The sequence below is a fragment of the Ambystoma mexicanum genome, chromosome 5q (genome assembly GCF_040938575.1).
Source record: "Ambystoma mexicanum isolate Mex_15411 chromosome 5q, UKY_AmexF1_1, whole genome shotgun sequence".
Taxonomy (NCBI): domain Eukaryota; kingdom Metazoa; phylum Chordata; class Amphibia; order Caudata; family Ambystomatidae; genus Ambystoma; species Ambystoma mexicanum.
The window spans coordinates 1315494901-1315510141 of NC_090933.1; the positions used below are offsets into that span (position 1 = coordinate 1315494901).

General features: G+C 44.0%; 1 protein-coding gene and 1 pseudogene across 1 annotated transcript in view; one reads left to right on the forward strand and one right to left on the reverse strand.

Moving 5' to 3' along the window:
- The window catches only part of LOC138498499 (zinc finger protein 850-like), a 441476-nt gene that overhangs the window by 114636 nt on the left and 311599 nt on the right, over positions 1-15241 (forward strand). The window lies entirely within an intron of this gene.
- Positions 336-15241, reverse strand: part of LOC138498490 (zinc finger protein 84-like) — an 81057-nt pseudogene continuing 66151 nt past the window's right edge.

A 15241-nucleotide genomic window follows, 5' to 3' on the forward strand; every position in this document is an offset into this window, starting at 1 on the left:
TGGTCAATTTTGTCACAGGCAACCAAGGGCTCCAAGAGGATACTAAAAGCTTCCCACATTCACTCTGCTTATGCAGTTTCACATCTGAATATTTCCTGAGGCACCAGATATACACATGATTACTCATTAATGATAGGCAATGTTGGCAAATCATTCATAGAACAGTTTCCCCCTGTAATGGGACTTCACCAATTCTACCCTGCAGGATAGGAGCTACCATTTCATGCCAGAGTTCCCCTAATAATAGTAAACCAACATTAGCGTGACAAGGGCAAGTAAAAGGTAGTGCACTGAAGAAAGGACATTCTATATTCTATTTTTATTTATTTGTGTGATTTAGTTTACAAAAAAAGAACCTTTACACACATGTCCACATAAAACAGTAAGCATAATAAAACAGTATTCCTCTTAAAATGTCAAAAGACATGCATACAGTTCAGAAAACCCATTTTAGAACAAAGACATATCAGTTAAAGGCAAAAGCGACTTTAAAAAATGCATCACAGTAATTTCCAAATGATCCTTCGGGTTTAATAATAAGTTGCACCACAGCATTTCACAAGTGATTGAAGTGCGACTAATAAAATATAGCGTAAAGGCTTCTTCGCGTACAGCAGTAAGAGTCAAGCAATCAACAATTAAATGTTTCAGGGTTTTACTAGTAGATCTACAGAAACGACACAGACGGTCTTCTGTAGTGTCGTGGATACAGCAACAATGAACATGAGAACGGAGACTGATCACGAAAGGATTTATTACTTGAAAGTAAGTTACTACTACACATATAAGGGGATATGAATGGTGGTCGACCACTCCTTCCCTTCACTCGTCCCTCAACAGTCTCTCCTTGCTCCTGCTTCCATCCATCGAATCCCCAGGAACTCTAATTCTCCATTCCATAGTATTACGCAATATTACATCTTCACTAGACGTAGAAGACCAAGTACCTAAAACATCATTTGTTGGAACCAAATTTAGTTTTATGCGCAGCCAAAACTTTGAGATTTATCAAGGCATGTTTTAAGATGAATTTCTGGGTGGAATTAAAGGGTTTAACATCCAAAGGGAAATGCTCAAAGATCCTTGTAACAGAGAGCAGCCTTTGCCTGTTTTCAATCCGGTCGCTTTCAAATAATGTCTTTTTTACCTTAGCTGGATTATGCTCTAATTATTTAAGCAAAACTGCTCTCACATTCAACATGGACAACACACAACTCACCCAATCTTAAGAGGCACACAATTGCCCAGATTATACAGTGCATTCCGTTGCACAAATAAGGTAGAGGCCAGTGTAAATATTGTGGATCGCAGAAGTAAAGTTATTCGCTAAAGGACCTTAGCCTCTAATGATGTCTGGCCCAAAATGTGCGGAACCGCAGGAAATGGAGTACCCATTGGAAGGGCCAAAAGTTGCTTACAAATAAGGGGCTGCGTCTTGTCCCACTCCAAGCCGTCCTCATGTACCTTGGCCCCATAGGTCAGCCTTGGAACAAGCACCTGATTATACATTTTGAGTGCCGGCAGTAGTGAAAAACAGCCGTATTTTCTGTCAAGCACGCGAAGCTGAGAGGCGGCCAAAATCATGTTGAGCTTCAAGGCCTGATTAGCCAGAGACAGGGACAGGTTGGCTTTAATCACAACCCCAAGATACCTAAACTCGCAAACCTCCTCCAATCTCTTACCATTAATGTGCCATCCGAAGTTAGGCCTACCAAACAAAATCTTCCTACGATTAATAATCAGGAACTTAGACTTGGTCATATTAATTTCCAGGCCGAGGTCCCTGAAGGAATCATACGCCAGTGCCAAAGATTTTTGAAGGCCTATTGCAGTATAATCAAGCAATACAAGGTCGTTGGCATGAAGAAGATAATGGATTTTAACAAGACCCAACCCCGGAGGATTGACCACAATGCCTGCTAATGCTGCCCTTATTCCAAAAATGTTTAACTTAAACAGAAAAGGTGCTAACACACACCCCTGGTCTAAGCCGCGGTCCACAGAGATCCACCCCGAGTAAGTACCATTTTGATCCAGCCTCACTTTTAGTCTGATGTCTTTGCCAAAAGCTCCAGCATGAGAACCAGGGCCTCCGGACAACTCCAGGACATAAGCATTCCCCAGAGCCTAGAGTGATCAACGCAATCAAACGCCTTAGATATGTCGGGAAAAGAGAGAAACAAAGTACGCTGGGACTTAAAGGCCTGGTTCATCATAAGCTGTATCAAAAGGCAGTTCAAAGCTGTACTCGTTCCCTTATGAAAGCCTGATTGATTGAGGTCCAGCTTATCGGCATCAACTGCCCATCTTTCGAGCTTGCAATAGAAAGCCTGAAAAGATCTTGTAGGTGGCATCCAACAGGGAGATGGGGCAGTAATTCCCCAGACCCGCCCTGCCGCCTTTTTCTTTTTTTTTAAATATAACCACTACAATAGCCTCCTTCCAAGTCAAGGGGCACCTGGCCTGCCCAACAATATTCCCAAACAATTGAAACAACACCTCAGCCCATAGTAACGGGTCTGATGTTAATCTAAAGTTGGAAAGGCCTTCAAGGCCAGGGGCATTCGAAGACGTAGCGTTCCTAATAGCCAGCTAGATCCCCACAAGGTCAATAGCCATCAGCTCCCAAGTCGCTGCACCTGAAAATGCCCCCGTACACGCAGGCACACAGTGCACTGGGAGACTTACGGGAGCATTCAAGTTACTAAAATAGGTCTCCCACAAATAGCCAGAAATCTGCTGATGCTGCAATGAAGATTGCACATTACCCCCTCGTATCATTTGCCCTAGATTGGCCGAATCTCTTAAGGCCAGGACTGCTGGCATGTCCTCTGCATCTTTTTGTAATAATAGGCACGATGGCCCTTTGCCCAATTTCTGTAAACCTGCTTCAGCTTAGATAGGACCGATGTTCGAGCTTTCCTAATCTCCCCTCTCAGCTTTTTCTTCCTGGCCCACACCACCGCACTGAACCTGTGAGAAAAGTCCAGATGGTTACGATCCGAATGTAGGCTTCTCAACAGGATCCATCCTACAAGGACATCCTGCATGTGAGGGGTGACGGAATGAGGACACGTCAATAAATACCCCCCATTAGATCGTGATCTATCTTAGTGTTAAAACGGGCAGCTAACTTGGGTCACCAAATTACAGCAGGATTATGGGGGCTCATTTCAATAGAGGTAAAAGTCTGAGCCAAGTGGCCAGTTATACAAATTCCTACGTAGCCTGCCCTAATCATCGAATGATCTCTAGAAGTCTTGGGACTTGCATCAAAATGGTCAAAATTGGGAAGCATGTAAGCAGAAATAAATATAAAATTCAAAGTAGATCTATGGGAGCCAACAGTCCAAGCAGTTAGGGGGGACGTCACCCGAGATGTTCCCCTTCAAAGGGACAAGATCCAAGCTATCAAGAAAATCACAAATCAGTAGCCCTCAGATTTTTGCAGATGCTGAAAAACATCTGGTGGACCCAGGTGGCTACCAATGGGCATCCAAACATTCCGAGTTAAAATCACCCATAATCAATCAACCCACATTTGGTAATAAAGGATAAAAGTCAAATACATTAGTAATAGAAAAGTCTGCCAACAGAGTCGACACAGGATTGTAATACATATTTAACACAATAAGCACCCTTGTAGCCTCATCAGAAGGGTTCAACCATGTCACTTTACAACCTAAAATGTCAGGATGTCCCACAAGCACATTTTCGACTGGAGCCAGGGGACACACGCCAGGCACTAATTAAACCACCATATGGCCTCCCATCCACGAGTGGGGTGTCTAACATAAACCATTCTTAGATACGAATCAAGTCAGCCTCTTTCCATAGGTCCTTGTTAGAGAGGAGATGGCAGAACCCACGGTTATTCCAGGAGACAATCCTGGCAGGGGCAATTCATTCAGGACCCCTTTGTGGTGGGTTATGCTCATGCAAAGAATGTATAATATGTGACCAATCATACATCACAACATGATTGTGTGACTGAGAAGAGCCAACATTGGATGCAGTTATGAGGGCCAATTTTACATTTATAGTTAGAGGTTCACGTGGATTAAGTTCAGGTCCACCATCTCGTCCCTGGGTAAGCCCCTTAGGAGTAGCGTATGACCAGTCCTCGCACAAGGAGTAGCCCATGTTTAACAAATATTCAGCTTCAGCCACAACAAGTTTTTTAATAAGCTTAGAGTAAAAGCCAATTTTTACCATGTCCACACGCCTAAAATCCAGAAAGGAAACTCTAGCAATGTCCTTTGAAGTCAGCGATTGTAGGCTTGTTATCTCACCAAACAGAGCTAAAATATACTGCCGATTCAACGGATAGAGCTCTTTGACCTTAAATGTGCGTTTCAGGCATGAGTGTAACAGCCGTCCTCAACCAATGGCACCAACCATAACGGCAGTCTAAAGAGAGAACCCCCAGATGGACCCTTAGGCGCCCTATCAAGCCCCATTGGCAAGCCTCTGGACCCGAACGGCTGCAACAAGAATACTCTCCTCGCTTCCATGGTAGAGAAATGTGCAGGTACCCCAGACAATAACTTGGAAGTTTCCATGGGTGGCTCAAAGGAGGGAGCAGTCGGCTGCAATCTAACAAGGACAGGTTTTAGGGACATCTACCTGTGGCCCTTACACTCTCCTTTTCTGATACCAAAGTCTGAGCCAGAGGCTCACATTCCTCCAGAATGAAGGAAAGCAGGGCCTACTCATCAGACTCAATTGACTATGTGGAAAAGGAGACAACATCCAACCTTCAAAGGCCACTGCTGCAGTTTTCGGTTTAAGATAAGATGTGTTCAGCGATTTTCTATTCACATCAGGGTTAGGAGGACAGGACTGGCCAGCAACAGCCTCCCGACCCTGAACATGGACCATACCTTTGCTTGCGCTTACCCTACACCTCAAGGGGGGATACATATGCCAAAGAATTTGAGGGCGTGCACAAGACCCTCTAGGGGACTCAAAATCATCAGAGAAGACTTCAGTCTGGGCCTTAATTGATCATAAGAACTTAAGAGAGCCTTTATTATTTAAAGGGGGCACTAGGCTAGATCTTTTAGTAGTCTTGGATTTCTTTTTTATTTTCCGACAAACCTCAACAGACGCTACTGGCTCACCAACATTAGCTACCATGGCAGAAGACAACAAGCCCCCTCACCCCCGATCTCTGGCAGAGGTGGCTGAACTAGTGCTTAAAACCCACAGGAGCTTGAGTTTCAATGAACTTGTGTGCTGGGCCTTGTGTGCTCGTGACCTCCACCTCAAACACAATTGGTGGCTCCCCCAACATTACCAAAGATGGACTAAGATCGGCCAGAGAGGTTTGAGCGGCAACAGAAACCAAGTTAGAAACTGTAAGAGCTCCTCCAATGAAGGAATTCTTACAAATAACTCTGGGGGCGCTTAAGCCTTAAGGCCAAAATAAAACCTTCAATAAAATTGACCTTTGCAAGTAAGACTTTTAAGGATGACCGCGCTTCTCTCAATTCATACATATTTAAATTGTGACCTTGGTCAATATTATCCAATATCTTGAAAGAACAGAAAAAGAAAAAGCATCGACTACTGGCTCCTCTTGAGCCTGATGATCATGTCTCAGAGTTAAACAATTTTTGAGGTCCTAGTTCAGCATCACATCAGAGGAAGGTGATGAACAGCGTGAGGTAGGGCCAGGCTGATTTTAAGGGTTATGGGCATCAGTCAAGTTAGGCGATTCATGACATATCGTAGGAAAAACATCACCCTCAGGCAGTAAGGACACACACTGTGGAGGGGGGCGCTTACAGAGCTGAATCTCATCAATTCCTTGTCTGGAGAGAAAGGGGCTTCCCAAATGAGGCTGCACTGAACGACCCCCCAGGGATAAGTGCACACTTTTAGTGAGCTCGGAAGAAACAACCGGAGGAAAAATTGAAACATCCGACACAAAGTTCGTACTCATGTGGTCTAATAGATCCTCTGGGTCCACGTGGGTAAATGAGCACGACCCATCAGCACTCTTTAGCCCGGTAGTATTACCAGCCGTCACAGATGCCCTGCGTGGGGCACACATGTGAGGGGAGTTCACAGCTGGCAAAGGATGGTCCCCTATAGGCATATTGCCCACCCTTATACATAATTTGAACATCCAACAGGGGGGACATTAGCTTTTCTGAGCTCAAAACGCCGTCCCCCAAAGACGCCCCAACTGCACTGAATTAAACCCTGTTAGTTTGCCGCTGAGTAGACCCTGCATAATGTACAGCAAGCAGCAAGCAGCGATAGAGCGGCCCCAGATTTAGCAGTCACTGAGCACTGTACCTTCAGCCAACAGGGCCTGTAAACCAGGCTAGGATCAATTTACGTCCCTCAACGTCCTCTGGCGGACCACGGCAGACCACTTCAACATGCAGCTTGACCGCCTATATTAAAGTAGTGCTAAGAACCAGTAGAGAGTAAACTTAAAATGCTTTATGCTCTAGTGGCCTATAATAGCCTTGTATTGCAAAAGTAGCTACACAGCAACATGTGAGCTTGTATGTGTAACCATTTATTATAGCAAAGCGCTTAGCAATTCAAAAGAGCTTATTCATTCATACATGCATGCAAACATGTTTATACATGTAGCTTTGAGAAGGGCAGTGCAGGAACCTCAAATGCATACACCCCACAGGCTGTGAAGTCAACTCCATTTTATTTTCTGTGTTAAAGGAATAAGCAGTAGGTTGCTTATGCCAGGACAAAAGCAAGTATGACGTAATAGAGTCCTTGACTTTGGACCTACATAGATATTTCAGCAAGTTGCTTCAGAGCATCTAGATAAGAACTGATAATTTAATTAACATCAAGTTAGGAACGAATAAATTATCATCTAGCTAAGAGCTGATAATTTAGTATCAAGCTAAGAACTGATAATTGAATTAACATCAAGTTAAGAATGGATAAGTTAGCATCTAGCTAAGAACTGATAATTTAGTATTGTGCTAAGAACTCATTATTCGAATGTCCTTGACTTAAGAAGTAGATAGATTGTTTTACAAACCTTTTTATTACAAACCTTTAAAAAAGAAAAGTCGATTGGTTTGATTAAATAAGATGAGACTTGATGCTTAACAGACAAACAAATGTGTTTGAATTCTACGTGAACTTGGAGAGTTGGAATATTGTGTTATTCTAGAGAGAATGCATGAGGGATTTTGATATGTGTAAATAAATACTTCCTTTTTTACATCGGTAGTCATTCTTGGCTTTAAGACGTTGGTACAATGAAATGTCAATCGATAACACTGTTATGTAATGCATATTATGCCTCTTTCACTGAAGCCTTTCTGTTTTGTGAAAACCTTCTATATCTCGATATATGTGCATTAGACGTGACAGGAACTGCCGTGGATGTGTTGTGAACCTGGGAGTAAGTAGTACGTTTTAAGGGTTGTACATTGATAGAGCTGTGCAATTAAGTTGGAAAAGGAAATGCACTCCGAGTCCCTCCGAATCCACGTTTAGAATCTATGTAGTAAGAGCATAATATTGGTACTGAAAGAGACGAGAGGAGACGTCCTCTGGGTTCCAGTTCAGTAGATGGGAGCTTCCCTGTCGCATAAGAAGGGCGCTAGACCTTAGCTAAGCCAAGAGCTTGGGGGGAGGGGGAATCATCACCTTAAGGTCAGAGCCCGGGTCCCAAGGGAAAGCCCATACATACAATGAGAGTCTATAGTTATTGACTCAACCAATAAGTCAATAAGCTTTTCCAAATGTTGGTGCCCATTAATTTGCAAGAGGTCCTCAGGCAAAGTGTTTCATAGATGGCTACCTTTGCACAGAAGGTAAAGTCTACCTTCTGAATATCCAGAAGAGAGTCATTTCAAACAGCAGTGATTCAACAATCATAATCAGCCAACATTGGTGTGCCAAAGGAAACTGAGAACAGCTGTGGAGGCAGGTTCTTCACAGTGTTCAGTGTAGTCAACAGCCATGCCAAACTCAGTAGCACTGTAGAAGCACTTCCTTCTCTCAGAAGTACCTTCAATTTCAGAAGAGATGTCACCATCTGCATGTCCTGTCTCATGGCAGATAACATCCTGTGCCACGATCACTACGCTGAAATAGACCCAGGCATGCATGTTTTGTCTGGTGCCTAATAAGGTGACTGTTCTGACTGAAGCATTTTCCACATTCAGTGCACCGATAAGGTTTCCCACCTGTATGTCTCCTATGGTGGTAAATAAGGTATTGTTTCCAAGCAAAACCTTTCCCACATTCAGTGCACTCATAAGGTTTCTCTCCTGTATGTGTTCTATGGTGGATAGTAAGCTCTCGCTTTGTAGCAGATCCTTTCCCACATTCACTGCAGACATGTAATTTCTCACCTGTATGTATTCTCTGGTGGTTAATAAGGAGCCCCTTCCGAACAAAACCTTTCCCACATTCAGTGCACTCGTAAGGCTTCCCACCTGTATGTGTTCTCCGGTGGATAGTAAGCTCTTGCTTTGTAGCAAACCCTTTTCCACATTCTGTTTCTCACCTGTATGTCTAATCTGGTGTCTAATAAGATACATCTTCCTAGTAAACCCCTTCACACATTCAATGCACCCATATGGTTTCTGACCTGTATGTGTTCTCTGGTGGTTAATAAGGACTTGTTTCCGAGCAAAACCTTTTCCACATTAAGTGCACTTATAAGGTTTGTCACCTGTAGGTGTTCTCTGATGGCTAATAAAATGTCCCTTATGAGTAAAATCTTTACCACATTCAGTGCACTCATAAGGTCTCTCACCTGTATGTGTTCTCTGGTGGATAGTAAGCTCTCCCTTTCTAGCAAAGCCTTTCCCACATTCACTGCAGGTATGTAATTTCTTGCATGTATGTGTTGTCTGGTGGCGGACAAGATGTGCCTTCCGAGCAAACCCTTTCCCACATTCAACACACTGTGTTCTTTGGTGGATAGTAAGGTGTGGTTTCTGAGCAAATCCTTTCCCACATTCAGTGCACTCATGAGGTTTCTCATCTGTATGCATTTGCTGCTGGCACATAGGTGGATTATGCAAATGGACGCTATTCTCTAATTCAGTGCACTGACAAGGTTTTTCACCTATGTCCTCATGTGGGCAATACGTAGGTTCTTGAGATGGCAATTGCTCCAACATTCTATGCATGTGTAAAGTTTTGTGCCAGTTTATTTTGTCAGGTGCTTAATGACAGGACCCTTTTAACTGAACCTTTTCCAAATTCAGAGCACAAATGAGAAATGCTTTTCTTACTGCACATAACACATTGTCATTTTAGTGCTAGCTATCCCTCTCCACAGGATTTACAGAATGATCTAGCTTGGTTACTGGATGTTACCACGAAGGGGTTGCATGGATGGAAGCCATCATGTATCCAACATGCTTCTCAATATCAATTCCTGAATACTCTGAAAAGACAACTGGACCACAAATTTGCACACTTCTAAGATGCCTGGAAATTGCATATTGTAACAATGAAGCTTTTCACTTAGATAGTCCAGGCAATCGAACAATCACTGTTGTATTTCTGGGGCATCAGTCACCTAATAACATAAAAGGAGATGCACATTATTAGTTTCAACACGTTCCCAATCGCAGGCATCACATGTAACAAGAAGACTACTCTGTAGCAGTGATGTTAACTTAATTAGTAAATTAAATGACTTTAAAGTGCCATCTATTCATTTTTATTTAGGACATTTTAGCATCCAAAACATTAGGAAAAAAACACAGGCTTGGTGAACAAACATTTTAAAATGGATATTCTAATCATCCGGAACATGTATATGTGTTCTACCATTTTATTCAGAAATGACTACATTAGTTACATGGAAGCTCCCGATTTCCATATACAAATGATAACGGCAGGGGTTTGACACTAGGTCAGCAGCTTGTCACCAATCAGACACATGCATGACCAGTCTATTATGTAATCACTGATGACTCCATTACATTTGGGCAAATCTGTTTTGGCCCAAACATGAATAATATATCCAACAGCCATTACTTTAGAAATGTGACCCGAGTATTCAGAGAGAACACCTTTTAGTAACCCTTACTCCTAGTGGTGTCTTAGGAAAACAAATGTACCTTCAGACACTTTTTTTTTCAATTGATTACAAAAAACCTAATGTAAAATATATTGTAATAAATGCAAAAATATATGAATCCATCAAATGGCAAAACAGGACATATCCATCTCATTTACCAAATGATAAATCACATTACTGTAACAATCACAAGACAATTCACCTCTCAGTGTGAAACCTAGCACCACAATAAGAAGGCACAGTACATAATCACAGAAACACATTGATTGTCAAAAATATAAATAGAAAAAAAGAAACTGTGGTAATTTTCCCCATCAATGGTGAATCATATTGCAATTCCTATGACACTGCTCGACATGTTTCAATCTCCAATCTGGTTGGGATTTTCTTCAGGGGCTAGATGAACTTTTAAAGTGCATGGTGCCTCACATCGCTGTCTTTATTTGTATTTATTTTATTTGTATAGCGCAAACCAGGCCCGTAGGCAACCGGGCACATAACTTTAGGATGACTTGTAAGTTGATCTGGTGAAGTGTAAATCCAAAATTTATTTCACCAACAGCCTTTCTTTTTCATTGGTGGGACACTCGTATGTATGTGGCAGCGATTCTACATATTACTACTGCAAGGTGAATATTTATTTTGCTGTCCTGTCTAGGTGACCCGAACCCCTAAAATGGGCAGGTGTGCTCCAATCGTTGAAGTGGTGTGCAATCCTGCAGAGCCTCTGGCGTCTTGTGAGAACACTGTCCATTTTCTCACACGAACAGTGTTCCCAAAAGCAACATTGAGGAAACAGGGACTGAATTGTGATTTAAAGGAAAAATGCCAATCGCTTCCCACAGTGAAACTGGCACCGGCCATGCTGTCACTACATTCAAATATTGACTTTAAACCTAGATAAACTCCAAACCCTTCCCTCTCCCCCAAAATTGACAGAAGAACAAGCTTATGTCAGAGACCAATAGGATGATATTCCTGGCAATGAGATAAAGCGTATAAGAGACTCCTCGAACTCCACAATATCGCCCCATTTGCCTTCCTAATTGCCAGGTCCTGAATTTAGTTTGCAAAAGGGCTTCCACTTCTGTTTCTCTGTTCAAAATATAACTTTAGTTCACAGGAGGGGGTACACACTCTGTTTTATTGCCAAGGAGTGTGTGTTACTCACCAGGCTCCCATAACCCGATCCAGACCCTCTTTTGAGGATTCTGATAATTGCACCCTAAGTTGAATCTCAGCATGCCCCTGTACCCTCTGTGCTGTGACCAGGAACTGCTTTCAACATTTCCCTAGTAACCAGTTGGGATGTTGCACCATCACTGCTAATATCCACAAATTGATTGCCACAATTAAGTGATAACACGCATGATTCCCATTGATCTACTGTGGAGATTCTTACCACCCTACTCCAGGGGAATCTGCTCAACAAATCTGAACGTGCGAGAATTTCATTGCCAGCATCTGTTGCAACCCATATGGCATCGACCCTGGAATAAGATGTATGTACGTGTGAATAGTATGCATAGTTAGTCACCCCAGGATGCGTGAGACACCATTCGTCCACCTGTTGGTCTGTCAGTCAGTCCTACCTTACATGTATTATGTAAGGGTTGGGTAGACCCTTTCTCGTGCTGGCTCCCAAACTGTGGAACAGCGTCCCTGAATCACTTAGGTCCGAAGCCAGTCTCCCAGTCTTCAGGAAGAGGCTGAAGACTTACCTCTTTAGATAAGAACCCGTGGGCGCAGGTCCTTAGTTAGAGTTCGTGAAGCTTATTAGCTAGCTGTACCGTTTGTTCGTCCCATACGTGTTGTCTGTCTTTGGTCTTGCAGTAGCAGTGTTTTATGTACAAGCGCCCTGATGCCTGCGGGCTACCGGCGCTATATAAAAACTAAATACATACATACATACATACATGTGTCTAGTGTAGGTAGCTATCACAACAGTATATGCAATAACTTTTGAACGTTTCAGTATGGGGGGCAAAACCAGTTTGCGGTGACCTGATTGAATCATGTTTTGTGAGTGCTGCATGTTCTGAGTGGATAATCCCTGGAAGGCAACCTCCGCCTCATCTGTCCTCAGCTGTGTCATCTGAGCAGCCACAACCTTAGGCTGTGTGAGCTTAACCACCCTTCAGAAGCAACACCTTTTAGGGTGTCGGGGTACACAATATTTAACAATCTTGGCATAACCATATCCCTGTGTGGCACGTATCAATCTCTAATCCCCTTTGAATCCATTTTCCGTGCTCCCCGAATGATGATCCATTTATCTGGCCACAATATACTATAATAAGCGATTGCAATAAAAAGTAGAATGCCCTGTTGTACCTCAACGCCCTCCATCCTAGTCTCTAAATGCATGCTTCTGAACTCACGAGTGAAAACTAATTAAAAACATCATTGAGGTTCTTTACTAAGAAGCAGAAGGAGCCAGATTCCTGCCCTTGACCCACTATCCCTCCCAACATACCAACTCCATTGGGTCATTCAAGAGATACTCATATCTTTGACATAAACTTCCTCTAACAAAAATGTAATTCACATTTTCCCAGATCCTTGCATTGTTCTATAGGTTGGTGAACTGCTTTCAGCAGGGCTTTCAGTATCCTACGGCTGAACACTCTCCCACAATTTGGAAATGTAATTCTAGCAGGGGTAAAGGCTGTGCTTGGCCCGGGCACTTTGCCTCGCTGCATCATTAATATCGCATCAGCCTGCAGTGATACTGTGAATGACTTTGCTTGCCAGTGCTTGGTTTATTAAACCACACCTTGCTGCCTTTGGCCATCCCCACCTCTCTGTACTCTAGGGCCTGGCTATCATCGTCAATGCTTCCCTTTCCCAGGTGGGCTGCCCAATGGACAATCCCACCATGGTAGGCCTGAACCTGCAGGAAGCCTGAGCAACTGGTTGGTGGGAGGACTCTGGAAAGCCTAGATATGGATATGGATTGCTCCTTACTTCTGTCCTCTGCCTCACAGGTGTTGTATTGTGCAGTTGACTTCCACAGCCTTCCTCCTCTACATGCGGTTGTTAGGGAGAATTCTCTGTTTAGGCTGAATTTCCCTACCTAGTGAGTCCCCCAGCAGCTTTGCTGGATTTCTGGGGTTTCTTTTTTTCTCCTGCCAAGAGTGGGACTCTTTTACCCCCACTCTTGGACATGTTGAAGTGTGTTTTCTTGGTTAAACCTTGTGTTGAATGGGCTATGGGGTCTTTTACTCCATAGGGCCTCATGTATTTTTGTGATGTGGGTTACACAGCACCCTCTGTGCCGTGACCCAGGGGTGTCCTAGGGACTCCCCAACATAGACTCCATACCCTGGGACTGACTACTGTCTCCCAGGGCATGTAAAGTCACCAAAGACTTTGCTAGTCTTGAATCCTGAACAGAACCAGTACAAACCATCATATTGTGGACGTACTGGCTGGGGCAATTCGATTGCCCCAGGGTCTGTTAGTCGAGGGGGCACGTCTCCGTCCCCCCTGATCGAGTTTTGGCTGGTGGCAGTGGAAACTACGTTTTATATTCAACCGCGAATATTTTCCTATGGGATTTCCCATTGTTTTAGGCTAACACATTTAATTATTTATTTACGGTAGCCTTAAACATACCGCCGGTTTATATATTTATTATTATGACTCCGGTTGGGACTTTTTGCAAAAACTTGATTCTAAAATGGCGTTGGCGTTCGCCTCTGTAACTCTGACCCAAAGTGGAGCCCTTTGTCCCACTTTTGGCGGGCTTCTCCACAGAAACCCTCCAAAGTGGTGCCACTCTGTCTGGGGTACTTAGGAGGGGTGGAGGGGGATTTAGGCACCCTGGACTGAGTTACCTTGGTAACTCAAGTCGCACTCCGTCCTGATTGGCCCAAGTGGTGAGCCGGCCGGCTCACCACTTAGCATGTTTGAGTGACAGCTAGGCTGGGTGAATGGGGGGTTTGCTGCATAAAAGCAGGGCTTTGGGGACTGGAACTTTAGAAGTCGCCACAGGACCAAGAATCCGACGAGGGAAGAGCTGAGCCGACCTGCTTCGACGACACCACCCGGTGGAGCCCTGCTGAACCGTCTCACCACTTTTCCCGACGACCGAGGAGAACTCTTAACGGAGTGGCTCCTTCCCTTGACTGGTGGGGACAACCAGTTTTCGCCTTCTTTTCGCTTCTCGAGGTATCTCGTGGCCGCCTTGCCAGTGCCAAGCACCCCGGCAACCGGAACCCCACCACTTTTTACCCCAACCACGAAAGTCGGTACAACCCTTTGACCAGGAGGACTCCGCGGCTGGTTTCTTCCCGGGCAGTGCAACGACCTCCTTCTTCTGCTCTTCTGCGAGAACTTCTTCTCCCCTGACCGACGTCGAGCCTTGCTGCCACTGCCTGGAACAACTGCCACCGCTGGAGGATCCTTTCCGCTTAAGGTACCGTGTTCCGCCTGGCCTCCCTTGCCACCGACTGTACGGGGTAGATTTAGCCCCCGGCTTTCGAACCTGGGAGTGCCTGGAATACCCTGGCTAAACTTCTAAGCCACTCTAAACTCTTTCTAACTCTTTGCAAGACTTTGAATCCCTAATAACAGTGTGATCTTGGGCACATTTTCGCTCCGGCTACTCTAAGAGTGGGCCCTGCCTAGTGACTTTTGCTCACCTGTGACTTTGTGCTTCTTTGAGCCTATTGCAAGTGTTCTGAACCTTAGAGTGGTGTGTTTAACCCATTTCTGTTTCTTTTTACCCCTTCCTTGAACCTACTAGAGTGTCATCTAACGTTAAGCGCTCACCTCTGTTTTAATTATGTGGAGTTAACTTAGAGTTGTCTAGATAGGAGTAAGGGTTGAAACTGCTTTCATTATAACTGTGTTTTAAGTGTTTTTACTATACTTTGCTAGAGTGTTTTCAACTTATGTGTTCTTAAAAAAATAAATAACTATATACTTTTGAAACCAAGCTCTGGTCAGTGTTTGCTTGTGCTATTGTGTCTGAGTACATACTGTGTATACTTTGCATACTGCCTAACTCTTCTTGAGGGAAGTCTGACTGCTCAGCCACAGCTACCAGGTAAATCTGGGTGGTGCAGACTGCTACCAAGTGGGTTTACTGCTATACCTGTAGTCTTAAATCTTTTGCAGTGCTCCCCAAGGGAACTGCACAGGTTTCTGCCTAACACTGGTGTACAGCGGTGGGATTTGTATTGAGTATACATT